Below are 20,949 nucleotides of genomic sequence, written 5' to 3' on the forward strand. Positions count from 1 at the left end.
CTCCTCTTCCACTCTTCTCCCTTTTTACAGCAGCCGTTTCCCTCGTTATCACGCTCGTCCCTCAGCGGCCGGAGACCGGGGAGTCGATTTACTCCCAACAGCTGCCAGCCACAACGTGCTCCGTTCCCCCTTCAGACCTGCTCCGACTTTACAGCCCCCCCGACAAACTGAAGCGAACCGCAGGACGTCGGCTACATAAAAATCTACAAAAACCCTGATGTCACTGCGCTTCTCTGAGGTCGGAGGAGTGACTGACTCCCTGCGGCGCGTCTGTCTGGCAGAGACGGATCAGGGCTCCGAATCAAGCCGTGATAAACGGAATCGCTTAATGAAATGTTGAATGATGAGCTGTTGACTTTGCCCGTCCCCCTCCCCGCTTTAGAGATAAAACATTCAGCGTCGTTTTCCTTGGCTCTGGTGTGTGTCCATTTCTTCAACTCATCCCCCCACACACACACACACACACACACACACACACACACACACACACACACACACACACACACACACACACACACACACACACACACACACACACACACACACACACACACACACACACACACACACACACACACACACACACACACACACACACACACACACACACACACACACACACACTTCCATTGAGCCCCCCCCCCCCCCGCGAGCGTCGCGCCAGAACACAATGTCTTCATTAAACACCCGGCTGAGGACGTTAATGACTTCGTTCAAAGAAATGCAGACCGGAACGGCAATGAGCAGCCCGCAGGTAACGGAATCTGTGGTGCGGGGGGCGGGGGGGGGGGGGGGGGGGGGGGGGGGGGGGGGGGCGACTTAAATAACCAACAAAACATCCACACGTGTTCTCGAATAAACAACAACAACAACAACAGATTGTCACGGCGATAGAAATCTGTAGTTTTAAAATGGTTCAGTCCTTCAGTCGACTACTGCAGGGGAACGTGAAGCGGCTCGGAAAGGAGTCCAAACATCAACAGGAGAACAAAAAGGAAATCGGGATGAATATCAGGACGATATATGTACACACCTGCTCAGGTGCCCACACACACACACACACACACAGAGTTTGTTTCTCACACACACAACCATCCCTCTCTTGCGTCCTTACGTGTTTATTTCTCGGCGTGTAAAAATGTCTGCGCGACTACAGTGTTATATATATATATATGTATATATATATATATATATATATATATATATATATATAAAGCCCCGCGCAGGATGAAAAACACATCCCGATTCTCTTATCTCTCCTTTGCCCTTGCTGACGACAGATCGATTAGGGTACTCCATCACTTCTGGTTTTTCTTCAATCCGCCGCTATCTCCCTCTCGCCGCCACAAATGAACGCAGGCGCGGTAAAAGACGACTTTAAATCAAACGTGCCGGCGAATGCATTACTCGCCGCGCTGATGAGCGCCCTCGCCTGCACTGAGACAAATGCGACTGTATCTCACTCAGAACTTTAATTCCGTTGCCCCCTTCATTTTTTCAAGTTAATTGCCAGTGATACAGTGATAACCCAGCATGCAATTGGGTGGCCGGCCTTTTGAACTTGTCGATGAGAGGAGCTGTTTGATCACCCACAATCCACCATGAGGCAATTAACCACTTCTCTGATGAGAATGTGTTTGTCCGTGCGTGCGTGCGTGCGTGCGTGCGTGCGTGCGTGCGTGCGTGCGTGCGTGCGTGCGTGTGTGTGGACTTGTTTCACGGCATTTATGGGGTCCGAACAAAGACTGCATATAAACATGGACGTAGTCACCGCGTCTGAACAGTGAAGCCAATGCCGAAGTGCCTGAAACCTGTATTCTCTCGAATGACCCGCAGAGGGCGACTCCTTGGTGGATTTATAGCATCAAGAAAAAAAAATATTCCTGAGGAGTTTATGGTTCAATCGCTGGTGTTTTTCGATACAACATGATGTTCATATTGTAAATTTTTGTCTCATTTACAGTCAAATAGATTGGAGCGTGGACAACAGCTAGTACCGCCCAATCGGTGCATGGTTGCAGGTGTAGGTGGACGTGCAGTGGACGAGCTCTCAGTCAGACCATACCCTCCTCCAAATGCGGTTGCTTCTGATGGCTTTAGGGTTAGGGGTCGAATTATTTCGGCAGGTATTGCATTTTGTTAGATCCCCAAGCTACATCTATATGTGTGGCTAAATGAAGATATGAATTAATAGTTTGACACTGGTTCATATTTTTCTTTAAATGCTTATGGAATTCAACGACAATCGCACAGATCATTTGTACGAAAGTAATGATTAAGATCAGATTGAGTCACACAAACGCTTTGAAGATTGATTTTTCTCCTTGCTAACTCATTTCTCTCTCTGCTCGGGTTGGGAAACTGAGCCCAGTCGCTTCCATGTGCACCCCAAACACAGGCACACAGAGAGGGCCGGTAAAAAATGGATTTTGATATTTCATTATTTCTTTTTTTCAGTCCACCGGCCCACCGACGCAGCAGGATTGGTCGCAGAAGTCCTGATATACAGCCAGTCCAACTACGGGGGGAGCGCAGGGACTTGACCAACATTCAGTTGGCATCAGTTCACCCACGACGTATTAAATCCAACCAGGAGGTTTAGATCGGCCTTCATCATCCCTTTTGAGATCAAGGTCTCTTCACTGGACAGCAGCCAGGCGGCGGCGGCGGCGGCCATGTTGCCAAACAAACATCTATGATTCATTGTCCCTTTAATGAATCTAAACGAGATCATATTTTTCTGGTCGTGGGCTTTCGACAATGAGCAGTGGTGAAAATAATGATATTCCGTCATTGGCAATTTGAGTTGATCAAACTGTCTCAAACTGTGACGACACCTGGAAACGTTGGGGACAGAAAGTTGTCTTTTGGCCACTTTAACTATCCCTTTTTTCTTCTCCTTCCACGCTGGCTATTCACAGTTCTTGTTTTGCCAAGACGCCTGTGTTGCTGTTGCACAGTCGAATATCAAAGTTAAACTCTGCTGAGATCTCCCGCTGAACTCACAGTGGGAGAAACAAATGCAGCGCCACTGAAGTAATGAACAACAACAAAAACAGTTTGAGCATTATGGAGATCAGTTGTGGGGCAAAGACGCCACATTAACGTTTGATTTTCACAGACAAATGTTTTCTTTAAAATGAATACACACTTAATTCTTTGAAATGTGTTCATCCAAATAGAAAAAAAAAATACCGGACTATGATGGATGCCTTGATAACGGCGTGATTACTTTCACATTTTTAAAAAACTAGTTGAGCTTGGAACTGTCCTTTGACGCAAAACTTCCGTAATATCGTGACATCACAAGTGAATAAGGCATTTGCCTAGTCTGGCCCGCCCCCCGACAGCGCTAGTTAAAGTGAGAGCGGTTGATCAATCACACCAGCTGGCCAATCAGAGCAGACTTAATCAGGAGGGAGGGGCCTTAAAGAGACAGAAGCTAAAACCAAGTGTTTCAGACAGAGGCTGTGAAAGAGGAGCTGCAGGAATGGACAATCAGAGGAAACCAATGTGTTTACTGATCAATAGAACGTGTAAACCATCTCAAGTAATCACCCACATCAAAATTATGAATGCGAATATGACCATAGCACGTCCCCTTTAATATGTCGCCTCTATTCTTTGAAAACCACTGCGAACTGAGGCCAGAATCTCACCTCATCTATGAGTCTGTGTTTTGAAGGGGAAGGTTTGTGTGTTTGTGCAGCTGAGCACTCATTTGTTTTTTCCCCCGAGGCCGTTTCACTGCCTCCCGAGCCAACGTATCCGGTGACCGAAATACAGGAAGCTGCGCGTGCCACTGTAACGCCATCTGTTCTACACTTACACTTGCCGACACTGGAGAGGGGAAAAAAAGAAAAAAGAAATGCGGGACGAATGTGCCCGGCTCGTCTTCGGCGTCTCCGTGGCGTGTCGACACTTTGAGAAACCTTTAGAGTTTAGAGTTTTTTGCAAAAAAGAATAAAATGCATCACTGACACTGACTCAGTGAGGATACTCGGTTTTATATATCTGAAAAGCGCCCACGTGTGCGGGTGTATCTGTGTGTTAGAGAACAGCGGAGGTTGCTGCCGGAGGCAGTGAGGGGAAAACCAAGCATCATTAAACGTATTGACAGCATCCATCATGAAAGATGAGACGCTCTCTCTCTCTCTCTCTCTCTCTCTCCACTGGCAGGTCATTCTCTCCCTCCTCCTCGTCTCTCTCCTCCATCCTCCTCAGCCGGCGTCACATTTTTTTTCTTTTCTCGGCCTCCCTGTCGACCTGTTGATCAGTCAGACATCACACTGCTCCTCATCCGGAGAGTCACGCACAGCGACGATGAACCGGGAATAGACGCGTGTTGTTTTTATTCAACATCTTCCACAACGGCAAATGCACGAGCAAGGATGTACTAAAAGCGAGAAAAAAAGGCCACCGCCGGCTATGGCTATACTCGACACAGAGGACGTCCAGAAAAAAACCATTAACACCCGAGCAGCCTCTTATACTCTAGTGTGCTCACACATTATTACAAGATTCTGTGAAGCGGCGCAAATCACCTGTGGTCCTCGCGGGACGGGGAAACGGGGGCGGGGCGGAGCGGAACGCCGGAAGACGGCTCGCGTCCGATATTTGCACGTTACGCACACGAGCACCATCGCGTCCGCACCGCGTTGGACCCGACGGCGCTGAATGCGATCAGGCGACGCATCTTCCCAAACCGTCGTCTGCGTGAAGTGATGGCGAACGAGCGGAGCGACGGGACGTGCAGCGCCTCCTCGACTGGAGAATCCACCGAGTTGTCCCGTTTACACTTTTTTTTGCATTTGTTACATTTGGTCTGTGTCCTCTTTATTGCACATTTTCAATTTCTTTAGTTTTTCTATACCATTTGATTTTGCCTCACTTTTTCTTTTGCACTATTTAGAATTAATTTATTGTATAAATTACTTAATTTATCTTACCTTTTGCACTTTTCTCTGCGACCCACGGATTATTCGATTCCTCTGTACGTCTGGAGCATATTGCAAAAAATTGGCGATAAAGTCAACTTTGAAAAAATTATAATCCAAAAATATATGATCAACATAGCTTCAATTTATCAAATTATAAAATTCGCACATTTATGTGTTCGTGGGCGACTAATCTTACTGTTTTGTTTGAAGGCCTGACCTCTTATTATGCAGATTAAAACAGTAATGGTTTTAAAATAACAAAACTGACTCAGAGTGAAAAAACGATTTTCGTACGAGACACAAAAAGATTTTTCAACAAATCCACCGGTGCAGGGAAACGTCCGACACCGTAGACACTTCCTGGGACAAGTCTCCCTCATTACTTTGCCCTCATTAGAGAGAAAATTCACATTCATTTAATAGAGTGCATCCACTCTTGTCTCGGACTCTGGGTGTCTTTATTCATAACTAATGTCCAGGTTGCAGTGTTTTCTTTTTGTCCTCCAGTAAAACTCTGGATGATAAGTGTGGAAAAGGAACTTCCCGCCTTTGACTGTATACGCTTTGAAACGAAAAGAGAGGCTCCGTGTTCCTTTTAGTAGAAGCCGGAAAAGTGTATTTTGACTCCAGCAGCTGCAGATTCCAATGACATTATACTCCTTTTGTATAATATCTGTCAGCAGGTAAAGGTTGTTTTTTTTCCCCACAGTTATCATTATCATATTTAATGTTGTAGTCTAACAGAACGCTTAGCGGTAGGCACACGACTCACGACAGCGGGGGATTGCACGCACGTGTGTGTGTGTGTGTGTGTGAAGGAAGTTCAAAGAGTTGACAGTGAACGAAGCAGATTAGTAAAATTAAATGTGTTTATCACAACTCCGTCAGATAAACACACACACACACACACACACACACACACACACACACACACACACACACACACACACACACACACACACACACACACACACACACACACACACACACACACACACACACACACACACACACACACACACACAGACGGAGACACACACACACACACACACACACTCATGCTCTGATGTAATTGCATCAGATTAAAATGTGCTAGACTGAACGTTCGGATCAGAATCTTTGAAGAGCAAGAAAAAAAAAGTGAATAAATCATAACGTGAACTTGATATGAAATGGTAAAAGGTGAGGAAAATAAAGGCTCGTAGTTCGTCTTGAGGGTTCTATGCTGCATGAGGTTCACGTTACAACGGTCTCATTTGGAGACAACACGGGGGGGACCGCCGTGATTTCTACACGGCTTCCGCCGAGAGGAAAAGGAAACAGACGAGTCGGAAGTTGTATTGTGTGCAGAGATACGCCGCCAGCGCTGCAGATGTGTTGTGAACGAGAGGACGTCGCAAGGCCCGCTGGCTGCTCGAGGCTCGGCGCGTCGGTCTCCCAGTCGACTGCATCATTCACTACGGAGGACAGTTGTTTTTTTTTAATGATTCACATCTGTGGGTGGCAGCGACCGTCCGCGAGTTCACAAGAGACGAAGACAAATCCCGTCGCCATTGTCCTTTTCACGCAACAGTTATGATGGCGAATAAAAAAACTAAAGTTTATTTCTACCGCAAAGGGGTTTACAACCCGCTTTACAAAATACATGGGTAGCGAAACGGCACACGACTGAACACAGTTTCAATTTGTTATTAATTGGCATTTATTGCTACATGTATTTCATTTGGAGGTTGCTGTTACCGTTCTGTTTAAAACGTTTAGCACTATAAGCCGTGGCCGCACTTTAACAGCTATTTAAAGGAAGTAATTGTTGTTTATTCCTCGATTGATTCATTCGTGCGCTTTTCCAGTTATGACTGTCAAACTAGATAATAAAAGAGGTTCTATGACATGCATGTGTTTCAAACCTGAGCCACGACAACACAACCAGGATGGCAACCATCACTTCCATACAGGGTTAGGAGCAAACAGCTGTCGGAATATCTCATATGAATTTTTTGGGGTTTTTTAAACGAACTGGTATCGGAGCAGCACTCGCTATTTGTGGATACGCGATGTCAAGGTATCGGGGATCAATATCGGGGAAGGGAGCATCTCTAGATGACAGGAAACAGAACGCCATCATTTAACATAACTCATACATCAACCTTGCTAACTCATCAGTTGACCCCTGTCGCACTCGCTCACATGCCAAATGTGTTTTCCCTCGGCTCCTCCGTCGCAGGCCTGGACAAGCCGCTCTGCTGTTTCTCAGCGTGTGTGCGCGCGTGAGTGTGTGTGTGTGTGTGTGTGTGTGTGTGTGTGTGTGTGTGTGTGTGTGTGTGTGTGTGTGTGTTTAAGCCGAGCATGTTCACATCACTGACACACTGTCTGCTGCCAGCGCTTCACTGACATGTCAGGAGAGAAGAGCAGAGTCTGCCGTCAGCTGGGAGCCACACACACACACACACACACACACACACACTCACACACGCACAGTCACACACACACACACACACACACACACGCACAGGGATGAAATCTCCAGAGAACAAACAGACTGAGCCTTTGGTTTAGTCGAGAGCAGACGTGTCTTAATGTTGCAGTTGTGTGTCAGTGGGGAGAAGACACTGACTGAGTCATTAACAGAGACGTACGGAGAGTTCCACGCGTCTGAGCCTCTCGCCACAGTGTGTGTGTGTGTGTGTGTGTGTGTGTGTGTGTGTGTGTGTGTGTGCGAGCGACTCTTTTTCTTCTTCTCCCTCAAAACGCCCCCATGTCTAATGTACCCAGCATTAAAGCGGCTTCTTTTCCAGGGAACACGCTGCATCACTCAGCTGTGCATTTCTGCACGTGAAATCCAACACAGAGAAATGGATGAAACGCTGCTCGGCGTGCAGACTCGCAGATGTTCGCTCAACACAAACTCGGTTCACATGTCGCCATTTAGCAAACAGCGGGAGCGAAAGGAAAGGAAACCTGACACCCCGCGGACGGAGTCTCTGTCTGTCTGCACAACGCTTCCTACGACGCAGTCTTTCTGCCACGACAAATATCATTTCTCTCTCGGCGTAGCGATCTTAACAATTAGTTACCCCATGTGTTAAAAGAATCACATATTAGTGTACCAACGTAGATTGTAGTGGAATTGGGTGTCATCCATGTCAAACTCAACGGCCTTCAGTGAGCTTCACTGACGCCAACGAGCACACGGGCGGAAAAAAACGTGACTGATACCGACCTGATCCGCCTCCGACGGACAGACAGCAGAAGGTCTCTGATCTCACTCTCACACACACACACACACACACACACACACACACACACACACACACACACACACACAAGCGTGAGAACAAGTCGTGTCTTACCTGCATTGTTGGGCGTCCGGCGAAGACGAGGGAGGCCCAGGATGAAGGAGGTCGGGTTGACGGAGACGGGAGGAGGAAGGAGACGGGAGAAAGAAAGAAATATATAAATCAAGTTATATGTCTGACTAAGAAATAAAAAAAAATGTTGGAAGCAGAAGTGAAGGAATAATAAGTTAGTGTGTAATAGGTTGTGTCTTTTGTCCCGGAGGATGCACACAACCAATTGTGCATTTTTGAAATATCGATGAAGCGATTTTGTGACTTCTCCATGACATCCCTCATCAGACGATATCATGTGACCTTTTTCGGATCAATATAAGCCGCAGATCACAAATAAAGTCCAATTATTTTGCGGAGGTATCTTAATTTTCTAATGGACCATATTTTTGTTGACCTTGACCTTTTTGACGGATCAGCTTAGAAACAGCTGCTGTTTTTTTTCACACTTCACATTTATCAATACGTTTGCATCCAATCGGAGATCTTTCCACGCAGCACGGCTCACATTGCTTTTTCTCTCGACACATTGGGGTTTTTTTTGGGACATTTTTTGAACAAGTCGTTTCCCGATTCATGTTTCCCTTCTTTGTGCCGTAGCCACTTTTGTAACGACGCAGACTCGACAAGGGAGAAAAGTAAGAGAGAGGTGAAGATATATCGACCTTTTGAACCTACACAATTTCAAGGCATCATCCACAAGTGTCTCCAAAAGAAAAGAATAATGCTGCTGTTTTCTTGTCGGCAGGAAGTTGACCAGAAATGTCAACAGATGCTTAATTCTTAGCACATAGAGGAGGAAGAAATAGGTCACTTCTTTTTTGACCTTTTAGTTTCTAAAAGTTTGGTTCTTGGGCTTTTTTTTTCCTTCTCTTTTCCCTCGTAAAGGCCTTTGGTTTTTCCCGCAGTGTCCAGACACTCGGTGAATCGGAGAGACGGGGTTACTCATTGTTTTGAAAGGTTTCAGTTAAAAAGTCCATGTCAACAGACGAGCTGCCAGAAAAGCCTCCAGACGGCCGGGCGACTCTGCCGAGGTTTCATGGTGCCGGTGAGATGTCGGTTATTTAAAATGATTCTTCCAGTCAGAAAATGTATATCATGTTTAAACTGATGATGCAATACAGGACAGACTGTCCAGTCGGTGCATCAGCTGTGGGTCTAAATTGATATAGTCGCAAAGTTGTTTTTTGGTTTTGGGGGATACAACACAAATTATAAGTTAAGTTTTAATATGCATTAAAGCATGTGGGGGATGAAATATTCATTAAAAATGAAAGATAAACCAACTGAATGCTGATTTTGTGGAAAGAACAACACGTTAATTATGCCAATGTAGCTGCCTAATTTTTCAACAACAGTCCTTTGGCGAGATGTTCCAACAAGCATGAAATTGAATTTACAGAGATGCTACTTTACATACATACTTTATTTGCCTCCTCAAAAGTTTCATAGTGATACATTTCTTTTGTCACAACATAAGAAAGGTCTCTTCCTTCATGGTGAAGCTGTGTGCAGTGCTCTTTCACCCTCTCTCCCACATACTAATCGGCCGTCGGTCACAGTCAGACTGACCACCCGCAATAACGGGATCATCTCTCCTGCGTCCATGTCCCATTAAAACATCGATGAAGTTTAGTACCGTCCTCCGCGGGAGAGCAGAATTCAAAGATAAACTCGGTAGATACCGAAAGCGTACCAGACCTGCCTTGCTCTTGAACGTTCTGCGTGCGTGCGTCGTCGCCCTCCCAAACAATATCCCTACCAAGTATACTGAAAATATGACCATGCATTTTATTCACTCAAGTTTTATTCATTTGCGCAAAGAGGATGTTTTTCTTTTCCTTTGTTAGAGTTGAGAGCCGTTCAATTACTACAATTTGCTGCTTTTGAATTGAACTGACTTGGAAACGTGTTCATTCCGAACAAGCAAAGAAAGAAAAACAACAAAAGAAAACAATGAAACAAGTGGACAGACATAGAAAAGTATAATATTCACAAACAATGAAAAAGCATTAAGCAAAAGAAACTGTCTAACACTCGAAAAGGGGGCGAGAAGAAGAAGAAGAACTTATTTAACCGCACCCCTTCTCCCCGAGTCATTCATCTATAATTAATAAATAATCAGCTTCCTTATTGATTGAAATCTATACTTCAGTTAGTATAACTTAAAACATGTCTTCACCTGCTTGAAGTCAAAGAGATTTTATTATTATCTGCTTGAACTTGTAAAGGTGTTGCATGTGTGTGTGTGTGTGTGCATGTGTGTGTGTGTGCATGTGTGTGTGTGTGTGTATTCAGTATTATCATCTTCTGGGGACCTGAATCTGTTCACACTGTAGCATCATAGGGAATAAACCTAAACCCTTGTTATGGTTAAGGATGGATTAAGCAAGTCTATGTACAGTAATGTCCTTCTGAGGTCATGAAGCTTATTTTATATATTTCACTTTCTAATCCCTCAGGTTCATCACAACTGTCCAACAAGGATGTGGAACGTCAGCACTGTACCAAAAACTGTGTTTTCCATGTTTCGTTATACAGGTGAAGTGGGGTGCCCTGTGTGTCTGTTAAATATTACGCACTGGCCCTTAATTACGTTTCCAAAAAATGTTGCTTCATAAACAAAACATCCCGACCCCCTCGCGCACCGACAATCACGCGCAGCCCATTTTTCCCGAGAGCACAAAGGTCGGCTCATCTATCACTTTTTGGATGCGCCAAATTTCTCACAGCGCTGCTCTTTGTTGCTCGCCGTTGGAGAATCGGAGCGAGCGCGACGCATGAAGCTCTGCCATATTCATAAGGTCAGAGCTTCATCATACTCAGCCTGCATGAAGACGTCACCGGGCGTTTGGCTTCGGAAGCTGGTCAGTGAGCCGCTTTTCCATTTTTAAGTCTTTTTTTGCATGGTATTTAACATAATCACTGTCTTAGCGGTTACTTGAGCCCCACCGTTCACACGCTGCAATTATTATTATTATCAGTATTAAGCAGCAGCCTGACTGGCAAAGAGAAACTGAACGCTGTGATGTGATAATTCATAGATAACATAACAGTTGGAGACAAATGACTGTAATAAACGATTGATACATGGTGGGGAATCCATATGACCAGTTCACCGCTACATTCAAACGTACGCTGCCGGAACCCCCCCCGGAGGGATTTGCTATGCGACGACAACAAAACATCACCGGAGGGGATCAGAAGACGGAGAGCGCCAAAAAAAAAAAAAAAAAATCAATGGACGACGAGGAGGGGGGAAAAAAAATTCATTTCTATAAAAGTGTCGCAGACCATTGTTTGTTGAAGGGGAAATAAACCTACGGCTCGAGCGGCAGGTTGCACGGCCAGAAAAAAAAGAAGAGCCATACAACAGTTGCTCATCTAAATGGTTTTGAAACTGTGTCTTTGCGATTTGCAGAGTCAGATCCACTCACCGAAATGAAACACTGAACCCATCGAAGCTACCTAGCAACTACCTCGTGTCTAATCGACTGAGAGAAAAACGCTCACCAACGGACACTTGATGAAACGGGCCTATGCCTCTGCTTCCGCGTTCAAAAGGAGAGGCGGGTGAACGAAGGGGAGACACCGAGCCGCGCGCCAAACATCGTCCCTCTCGGAAAAACCGTCGCACGCTCTTTCCGGTCCGCAAAGGCGGATGTTAAAAAGACATCATATATACACACTCTCTGCACAAAGAGGCCCCCCGCGGTGGTTGCATCAATCGACAGCAACAGAAAAATCCGTCTGGATCACTCCACAGAGAAATCGATGCCCGGTCGCATCAACAGCAACAAAAAGCCGCCTCACGCTCTGCGAGCTCAGATCTCGCCGAGGGAATCCGCCGTTGACGTCTTCGGCGGACGCTTTCTACTCGAGGGGAGAGCGATAATGGCGTTAATGGAAGTGGCACAATACAGACTGTGACGCCGCGGAGCCCGATCCACTACCTCCCCCCCCCCCCACCCCCATTCGGCGGACAAATAGAGAGTGTTCCGGCCGAGCGGCGACGGCGAGGAGGGAGCTGTTAAACCCGCTGAGCTGTGACGGAGAAGTGACCCGTCCCTCCTCCCTGTCCGCCGCCACGAAGTCCTTCAACCGACGGATCGAAAATGTGCGTCGCCGGTTGGGTTTTTTTCCTTCGCGTCGAGAGAGACACACACAGTTCCGCAGCCGCTGTCCGGTGTTCCGTGAAATCTCAACTTCTAGCCGGTGCTTATCGTCTCCGCCAGTCTGAGGTCAGTCTTTTTCAAGCGGGAGTTAGGATGGTGTGCGGATCCGGAGAAGAATTCAAAATGAGACGGCGGGGAGACCTTTTGTTTACAAAAGAGACTGAGGTTTAATTCAGTTCAGACGTGCAACAAGTTCATCGGTTATGGGATAAGTAATCGATTACCAAATTAATCACTGACTATTCTGATGATGGTTTAATCGGTTCAAGTCGTTTTTATGAAAAAAAAAAAGGTCAGAATTCTTTGATTTCAGCTTCTTCAATGTGAACATTTTCTGCTTTCTTTCCTGAGCTGAATATCTTTGGCGCGTGCACAAGAAAAAAAACATCATCTTGGTGGTTTGCGAAACACGATCCGAATTTCTCACCATTTTTATGGACCAAACAACTAATCCACAGATTAATGGATGATGAAAAGAACCGTCGCCCGCCCTGGTTCAGTTCTCAATCCGCAGAACTGACGTGTCAGTTAAACAGCAGTGACAAAGCTCCCGAATGAAACAACCTCGGAACTGCAGGTGCGGCCGAGCTTGCGGCCACATAGCGAGGCCTTGGTATCGCCCGCGCGCGGCCCGAAATCCGAGAGCCGCGCGCAGCCGGAGCTCAGCCGCCGTCTCCGGACACAGAGCGATAACCCTGCGCTGAGCCGAGAGGGAAGCGCCCTGCTGAAAGGGAGGCACGCGTTTTACCCCCGCTGTGATCTAATGGGATTATCAATTTCGGCCTCTTAGAATATAGAATCGTATCGTCGGAGTTAAAGCGCGGCTACTCCGCGGAGGCTGCAATTTTTCTATAGGGGATATTTCTGTAGACGCAGATGTCAGAAGAAAAAGACCAACAGAGATCACATCAGCAAACTGATACCGCGGGGGTGGGGGGGGGGGGGGACTACGCTGTCCTGCTTATCATTTTTAGCACTTGAACGGCTGCAAAACTAAAAGTGCATCAACTCGATGTTAAAAAAAAAAAAAGTTGCAGAACGCAGCGAGGTAACCGACGTGCGTTTTGTGAGCTCACCGCCACGTCCGCCCGCGGCACGCGCGCGTGGGCAGGACGCAGGACGAAAGCTCCGTATTTTTTTAGTCAAAGAGGCTTTTAGAACACCGAGGGGTTGATGAGTGATGGAGGCTGCCAGTGGGGTTTTTTTTTTAAAAATTTTTAATGGCACCGGCTTCTATCCCGGCTGTCAGCGGCAGCACAGGCTCATCACTCCGCCTCCACAAATGAAAGGGTCCGTAGTTGACGAGGAGCACCGGCGCTGCGGTGGATTCCTCGGACGGGTTGCTGCTGCTCTCAGGCCAAAAGTCAGAGACGGGCTTTTGGTTTTTCAAAAGACGCGCAGGAGGTTCTGCAGGAAATGAGCTGTGAAATGAGCCGCGGGACCCAGACGACGCCGACGAGGCCCGGCGAGCCGTTAGCGGATTTATCAGTTGGACAACAGGACGGAAAATAAATTTTGATGGTTCCCTTTTATCGCACATGACAATTAATTGAATATATTTGGGTTCGGGGGGGGCTGGTCGGACAAAATAATACATCTGTTACATCACGGTTTTGGAACGTAAGGGCGACATGGAACACCGTGAGGCACGGCGTGCAATTCTGGATTGTTAAGCAAATGAAATGAGTTCCCAGAATTCCCCTGAGTCCCAGGTAAGACAAGGTTCAAATAAATTAAATTAACTCCTTTGACATTCAGAGGAGAATGATTACCAATATTAATATTAACAGACACAAATCACAGACGACATATCCTCTTCTTTCTATTGTAAGTTCTTCCAGGATCAGTCGTCATCACAAAAGACAATAACAACATTAGTGTGTGTGTGTGTGGTGAAAGGAGGATTGGGAATATGTGGTGTAATTGCAGTCATCATTATAAAATTATGCAGCCGTTGCAATGAGAACCTTTCATTGTTCCTTTATCCCAACAAAGACGACCGTGCCAGTTCCAGAAACACCTCGGGGCGCTCCGACAAACACACACCGTCCTGGAGACATACAGGGCTCACAGTCGATCTGGTTTATTTATATATCCCTTTGTTTGGTTTTTCTTTTTGTCCTACTACTTTTGGGAATGAATCGTTCCGAAATTATCAACGCATCAATTTGCTGAAATTTGGAATTTTGAACGGCCGCTGCTCTGACATAAGATAAAGTATAATTGCTCGTGCAAGTAAGTATGTGTGCAGGCGTCTTAAAACTCTGGGTCTCGTCTATCTGCACAAACAGATGGGAGCCTATTCATGCGGCGAGCCAAAAATATCAACTTGTTTCGTGCAAACATGAACATTATGTATCACATCCAAGCGGCGGACCTGGAGGGCATTTGGAGCAGACACATAATTACATCTATCAAAGGCCAAATGTACGTCGTGAGTGTCTCATCCTTCAGAGCGGCTGTTTGCGGCTCGGCAACATCCAAACAAGACACTCGTGGACGTCTGTCCCACTTTCCCCACAAACACGGCGACCGCGCCGCTGACAAATGGATCGGAGTTAGCCTATGAGCATCGGATTGCGGTTTTCAGAGAGAGAACTTCCTTTTTCCGCAGTCGATCAACCCTAAAAGAAGCTGTCACACAAAATAGATTCTTTAAAAACACTTTGGTGTTTCTCCTTCTTCGTCTCACGCTGACTGAGGCTGTAATCCTCGACGACTTCAAGTACAGGATTTCAGACTCACCGAAGTTCAACATGCACCGTGTCTGTTCGGAGCTGCGGTCGGGTTGTGACGAGAGAATACCAACACTCTTGCCACGCTCAAACTGTAACATCTGACTAAATATTGCTATCGCTGCGTTTCACACCTGAAAGTCTGGAGCGAGGTCCACGCGTGCATGACCTAATGACCTTCGTACATCGTGTCATCGTCCCCTGTGTGAGCTGCGTCCACCTATACTTGCCCGTGATTGGCTCGTGTGTGCGTGCGGGTGAGCACTGGACGCCCGGCGTGTTTTCATATTGTCAGGTGGTAGTCTTTCTGTTTGAATGGAGAAAATGAATGTAGCGGTTTGCTTCGGGGCGTCTGTGGCTCAGGAGACGGAGAGTGGCTCGATCCTCGCTTTCCGTGTGTGTGTGTGTGTGTGTGTGTGTGTGTGACTCGTACTGTAGAAAAGGCACATTGATTGGTCGAAAGGAATAGAAAAGCGCTACATAAATACAGTCCATTTACCATCTTATGAATTTTTCGTTGCCACTATCATTTTCCTCCATTTAGGCAGCCTTCACGAAACCTCTCCGCCGACAGCGGCGATTAAGAATCAGCCGCCACGCTTGTTATCGGGAGAAACCGGCCTAATTACAAAGTGACACGTGATGCAACTACGTACACCTCCTCGTACGCGCAAAAAAACCTTCTCAGCTGTGTTACTGCAAACGGCACCGAGCTCCATTGGCATGTAGCAAGAGTTTCCTGGGCTGAGAAATCGCATTTAGTAATTTCGAATAGATCCACACACACACACACACACACACTTGACCCTGGAGCAGCAGTCTCTTGCAGATCTATCCTCTTACACGGTGTATAAAGTACAGAAGGTCTGAGGGTGAACATTTCAAAAAAAAAAAAGTGGAATACAATCGTGTCTGAGAAATAGAGAAAAGAAATAAACCATAAATCACCGACAACCGTGTCACGAATATAATGCGGACGGAGGTCACTGAACACAACCTTCCAACTGCAGAGCCGTGAGGTTACCAAGGCAGACGAACTGAAAGATGAAACAAACAGAAAAGTAAATATCAATATGCGATCATCTCAAATCAACGATTTTGGCTGCTCAGGCTACAAAGTATGATTATCCGTTAACAACTGAGTCACAAGAGTCTTGCTTTTCGACGCAGCGATGCTAAGTCTGATGATATTCACCAATGGTTATTAGCATCGGATCTTAGTAAACCTGTCGCCTGCCTTTACGACATCACCATCGCAATGTCGCACTGAACGAATGGTCACGTGATAATGGCCGACCCAGACACCCAACATGTTTAATATTCCAGTCTCAGGGTTTCTCGGGGGGGGGGGGGGGTTCGCTCGCCCGTGCAAGTGGGGGGAGACCGATCAATGTTTGTTTAACTGTCCCTCGACGGTAAAAGTGAACGCAGCCTGAAACCATTCCGTCCGAGAACCGATCCATTCTCAACAAGTCCACACACACTTTGACCTTTGACCCTTTGACCTCGAGGACCTTTGAACTACCGTGCCATGAAGGAAAAAAAAAAAAACACCCCGAAAATATTTAGAAATCTTCCCGTCTCCCCTTCGGTTCTTCTCAACCGCCATCGTGACCCGCCCCACGCTCGGCATCTTCATTCCGAGGACCTTGGGGGAGTGCAGCCTTCGACTGCACAGTGTCTACGATTATGTTTTTTTGACACGGCGCTGTGAAAAGCCAGAGAAACAGTGCGTGTAAGGTACTTTGCACGCCACCGCTGGTGTTTTTGTGCACTGGCAGACATTTCCCACAATGGAACTCTGAAACAAAACAGCGAGAAGTCGCAGCGCGTCTGACTTGCTCCGTTCCCTGGGCCAAATGTCGATTCTCCATCTTAGCGTGACTCGGGTGTGTTTGTGTGTTCACACGTGTCCCATCTGTATTCTGCTCTTGACTTCATCTTTTTTTTTTTTTTTTCCCGCCTCGCTCCCTCTCCTCTTCTCCGTCCGTAATTAAAACGCAGGTAATGGGGTCACGGCTTCACCTTCACACACCGCGCTAAAAGTGAAGGTTTATGACTATTTAATAGCGCGACGGGCCACGTCGCAGATACACGCGCTGTAACAGACAAACACACACGGGCAAGATTCTCTAACTGACCCGGGCAGCGTTTCTTTTTTTCCTTAGACTGAACTGGAGAGAAACGCTGCAGCCTCACAGAGGGGATTGGACAACGGCCGCATTGAACAACTGGTGTGGGTCTATTGCCTTGAGTGCCGTTGTTTTTTTGTTTCTTGCATTGAAAAAGGGCCTTTTCCACCATCACCTGCAGGAGAGAAAAAGGCAATAATTAAGTGTGCATTGTGAACATTTTGCTTCCAGACTCCGTCCGTTCCCATGGAGCGTTGTGTTTCTTTGGTGTGAACAGAGAGCCAGGAGCCAGCAGCTGTAATATCTATTCACAGATGACAGCAAAGAAGAGGAAGAGGGGGGGGGGGGATATAAAAATCAATAGCCAGTTTAACAAGATTTCTGTTGGAGCTGTCGGGAGCAACAACAGATCAAACGTCTGAGACAGGTTCTGAGCTGGAGCTCCACTTCAGAGTTTCACGTCCCGTTACATCCCGTGAGGATGTTGGACATCTATCCGCTTGGAGTTCATTTAAACTGGATCTAAGATTTCTAGTTAGAGACTCGAGTTCCTTGATATGGTGCCTTTCCCCTCACTTGCATCACTGACGCCGGCCGTTTGAACATCTTCGTCTGACGCTGCTCTGTGGTTTCGCCGTGTGCACGAGCAGGTTTCATCGCTCTGACAAGTGCTTTTCGACAACTCGCGCGCGGGATAGTGGGGGGGGGGGGGGGGGGGGGGATTCAACTGCCAGGTTTGGAGAAAGGCTCCACAGAGTCTACCGGTCCGAAAGAAAGCTCTTGCTTTCAGTTACGTTGGAGCAGGAATTGTCAGTCGTTACCTGAGGATTCACGTGGTGATAATTTAATATATATATATAAATTATATAATTTAATAGAACTTTCACTCACGCACGCACGCACCACACACACACACAGACACACACACACACACACAGATATGTTTTTTCCAGGGGAGGGTGATATAGCTTGTGGGGGGGGGATGTGATATTGAGAAGCCCATTTTGTCTCCTGTTTTCTACATCATGGCTTTCTCATGGGCCATTGCGCCTTCGTAATAACCGACATTGGATTGTTCACTGCGATTTTTATTGCCGTCGTGACATTTTTTGCAAACATCCACGGCTCCCGGATGACGACCGCAAATGAGTCTTTTCTTCTGGTGCCACCGTGAGGTTGATGTGAGTGTGTGTGTGTGTGTGTGTGTGTGTGTGTGTGTGTGTGTGTGTGTGTGGGGGGGGGGGGGGGGGGAGATGGAACTTTCATACATTCAATTTTACTCGCCGCTTGATGAATCGCAACGTCTTTCTAGTGATCCCTAGAGACATTTGGTGCCACCGGCGGCATCTCGGCGTCGACTGGATGGATTGGGACGGGATCTGGTTCAGACATCCACGACCCCCTCAGGACAAACTGTAATAAATTTGGTCATCCGCCGACTCTTTTTCCATCAGCAGGCACATATTTTTAATTTGTCCGTTACGTTAGTTGTTGGCCAAATACCAGCAAAATGAGCCTCAGCTCATTCCCATCACTGTCTTTTAGTGTTTAGTACTAATACAAATATTAGCATGTCAAAATATTAGCATGGAAAGGATGAGAATATCACCATTAATCTAAAAGCATCACTCGGGCTACAGACTCTTATTCTTACTGACTTTTATGATAACTCCCTGGCGAGTGTGTAATACTTGCTCTGGATGCAACTTTTCATCATAAAAGACAATTAGGTTTATATTGTATCGAATGGGAATCATGCCTTTTGGAGATCTATTCATATTCCTGGAATATGACAATGATAGGTGGATACTGGAGGCTGGTGTCTTAATAGATTACTGGTTAGAGATAATCAAATCCATAGTCAATACTAGTCAGACTAGATATTAAATGTTAAAGGTTTCGCACGGCAGCTTCCAAAATCGGGTCTCTTAGGTACAAACTTACTTTAACCAATAAACCCTTTAATACACCTAAACTTAACCCTAACCCGGACATTACAACCAAGACTTGACCATCCCCCCCAAAAAAGTAACACTTCAGTTTGTGAGGACGAACCAAAATGTCCTCACTCAGAAAGTTATATAATTCAAGCTGGTTCTCACAAAGATTGAAGAACAAACACGCACACACACACACACACACACACACACACACACACACACACACACACACACACACACACACACACACACACACACACACACACACACACACACACACACACACACACACACACACACACACACACACACACACACACACACACACACACACACACACACACACACACACACTTTTCACTTTCGTCCGTGTGATCAACATCGACTGGAATGAGAGTATCTGGCAGAGTGACGCGCACATTCATTTTCAATGCTCTAAGTATATTAAAAGTTGAACTGTGATGGAGGCTAAACAAAGTTGTGATGGGAAAATTGATTGGGTTTGACGCTGACTCAGGAAGACGGAGACCGTAGATGTCTTAAGCAGAAGGGCCCAACGTGTATCGAGGAGATACCTGGCTCGTTACCGGATCAACAGGTGGTCAGTGCATGGTGTCCCGAAAAAAAATCGGCATATCCCCGGTCGCTGCGGTGTATTTATCTCTCTCAGAATCACGTGTCGCCATCTCACAAACAGAGCGGCCCTTCTCCGTAGCGGCACTCTGTCTATGTCGGAGTGGGTTCTATATTTACTGCGGCGCGTCTTGCGAGAGATGTAACCTAAATTCTGCGACTGTCCCGGGCCTGCCAGAGCTAAGACGACCTCGCAAAGGGAACCAAACACTGGTCGTTATATTATCTCAGAGGGGAGAGCGAGAGAGAAGTTCCTCGGCGAGTGACATGTTGCCCAAAAATATAGTCTTTGCATCTTCAAACGCAGTTGGATTTATTGAATTTAAAAAGGCATTACAGCCGGTTTCTTATTTCCCACCATCGTATCATCGGTCAGATCACAGACTTCAGAGCAGTTTTAATTTTGTCCCTCACCCGGCACCACATAAATATATATTCTGCATGTCTGTTAGTCTTTTCACAAACAGCTTTATCCGTTTTCCTTTCACAGTTGTGAAACGCCCATTTTGGTATTGTGTGTGGCTGCTGGCCCAAATACAAGTGGACACATTCAGGCTTTTTTTTCTTCTTAACATTTTTATTTCGCCCGCTTTTGTTCCGTCCTCTTTTGCCGCTGCAGTACAAACACCCGTGTGCTTCAGGAGCTCGCTGTTTCCCTTTGTGCATTGGAAACATATTCAGAACTAATCTCTCCGAAAAGAGCTTTGAGTGGCAAAACCGCCAAATGACCTCGAGCGCAATAAGCAGACCGGCTCCATGCGTCGAGTGCCGTGCCGTGCTGTGCCGTGCGGGGGCTGCGGCTCGGCGTCGCGCTGAGGTGGACGTACGAGTTTTAAAACGGAGGAGAGAAAGAAGTCCAGTGGAGAAACAGAGGAAATGTATCCGCGAGGAAGGAGCGTCTGCTCTGATCTGAGCGGCAGCCCTCCGGATACAGTCGCTCATCATTACAGAAACAAAGAATAACAAACCCCGCTCGACGGCGCGGTAGATCGCAGAGAGGGTCTCGGCACAAATCAATCTCGCTCTTTTCCTTTTCCTCCGAGGGAG

At 46.6% G+C, this 20,949-nt stretch overlaps 1 protein-coding gene across 1 annotated transcript in view; it reads right to left on the reverse strand.

The window, feature by feature from the left end:
- Positions 1 to 20,949, reverse strand: part of LOC118299476 (limbic system associated membrane protein) — a 493,821-nt gene that overhangs the window by 445,810 nt on the left and 27,062 nt on the right. The gene's annotated exons all lie outside the window — the stretch shown is intronic.

This window comes from Scophthalmus maximus, chromosome 11, assembly GCF_022379125.1.
Source record: "Scophthalmus maximus strain ysfricsl-2021 chromosome 11, ASM2237912v1, whole genome shotgun sequence".
NCBI lineage: Eukaryota > Metazoa > Chordata > Actinopteri > Pleuronectiformes > Scophthalmidae > Scophthalmus > Scophthalmus maximus.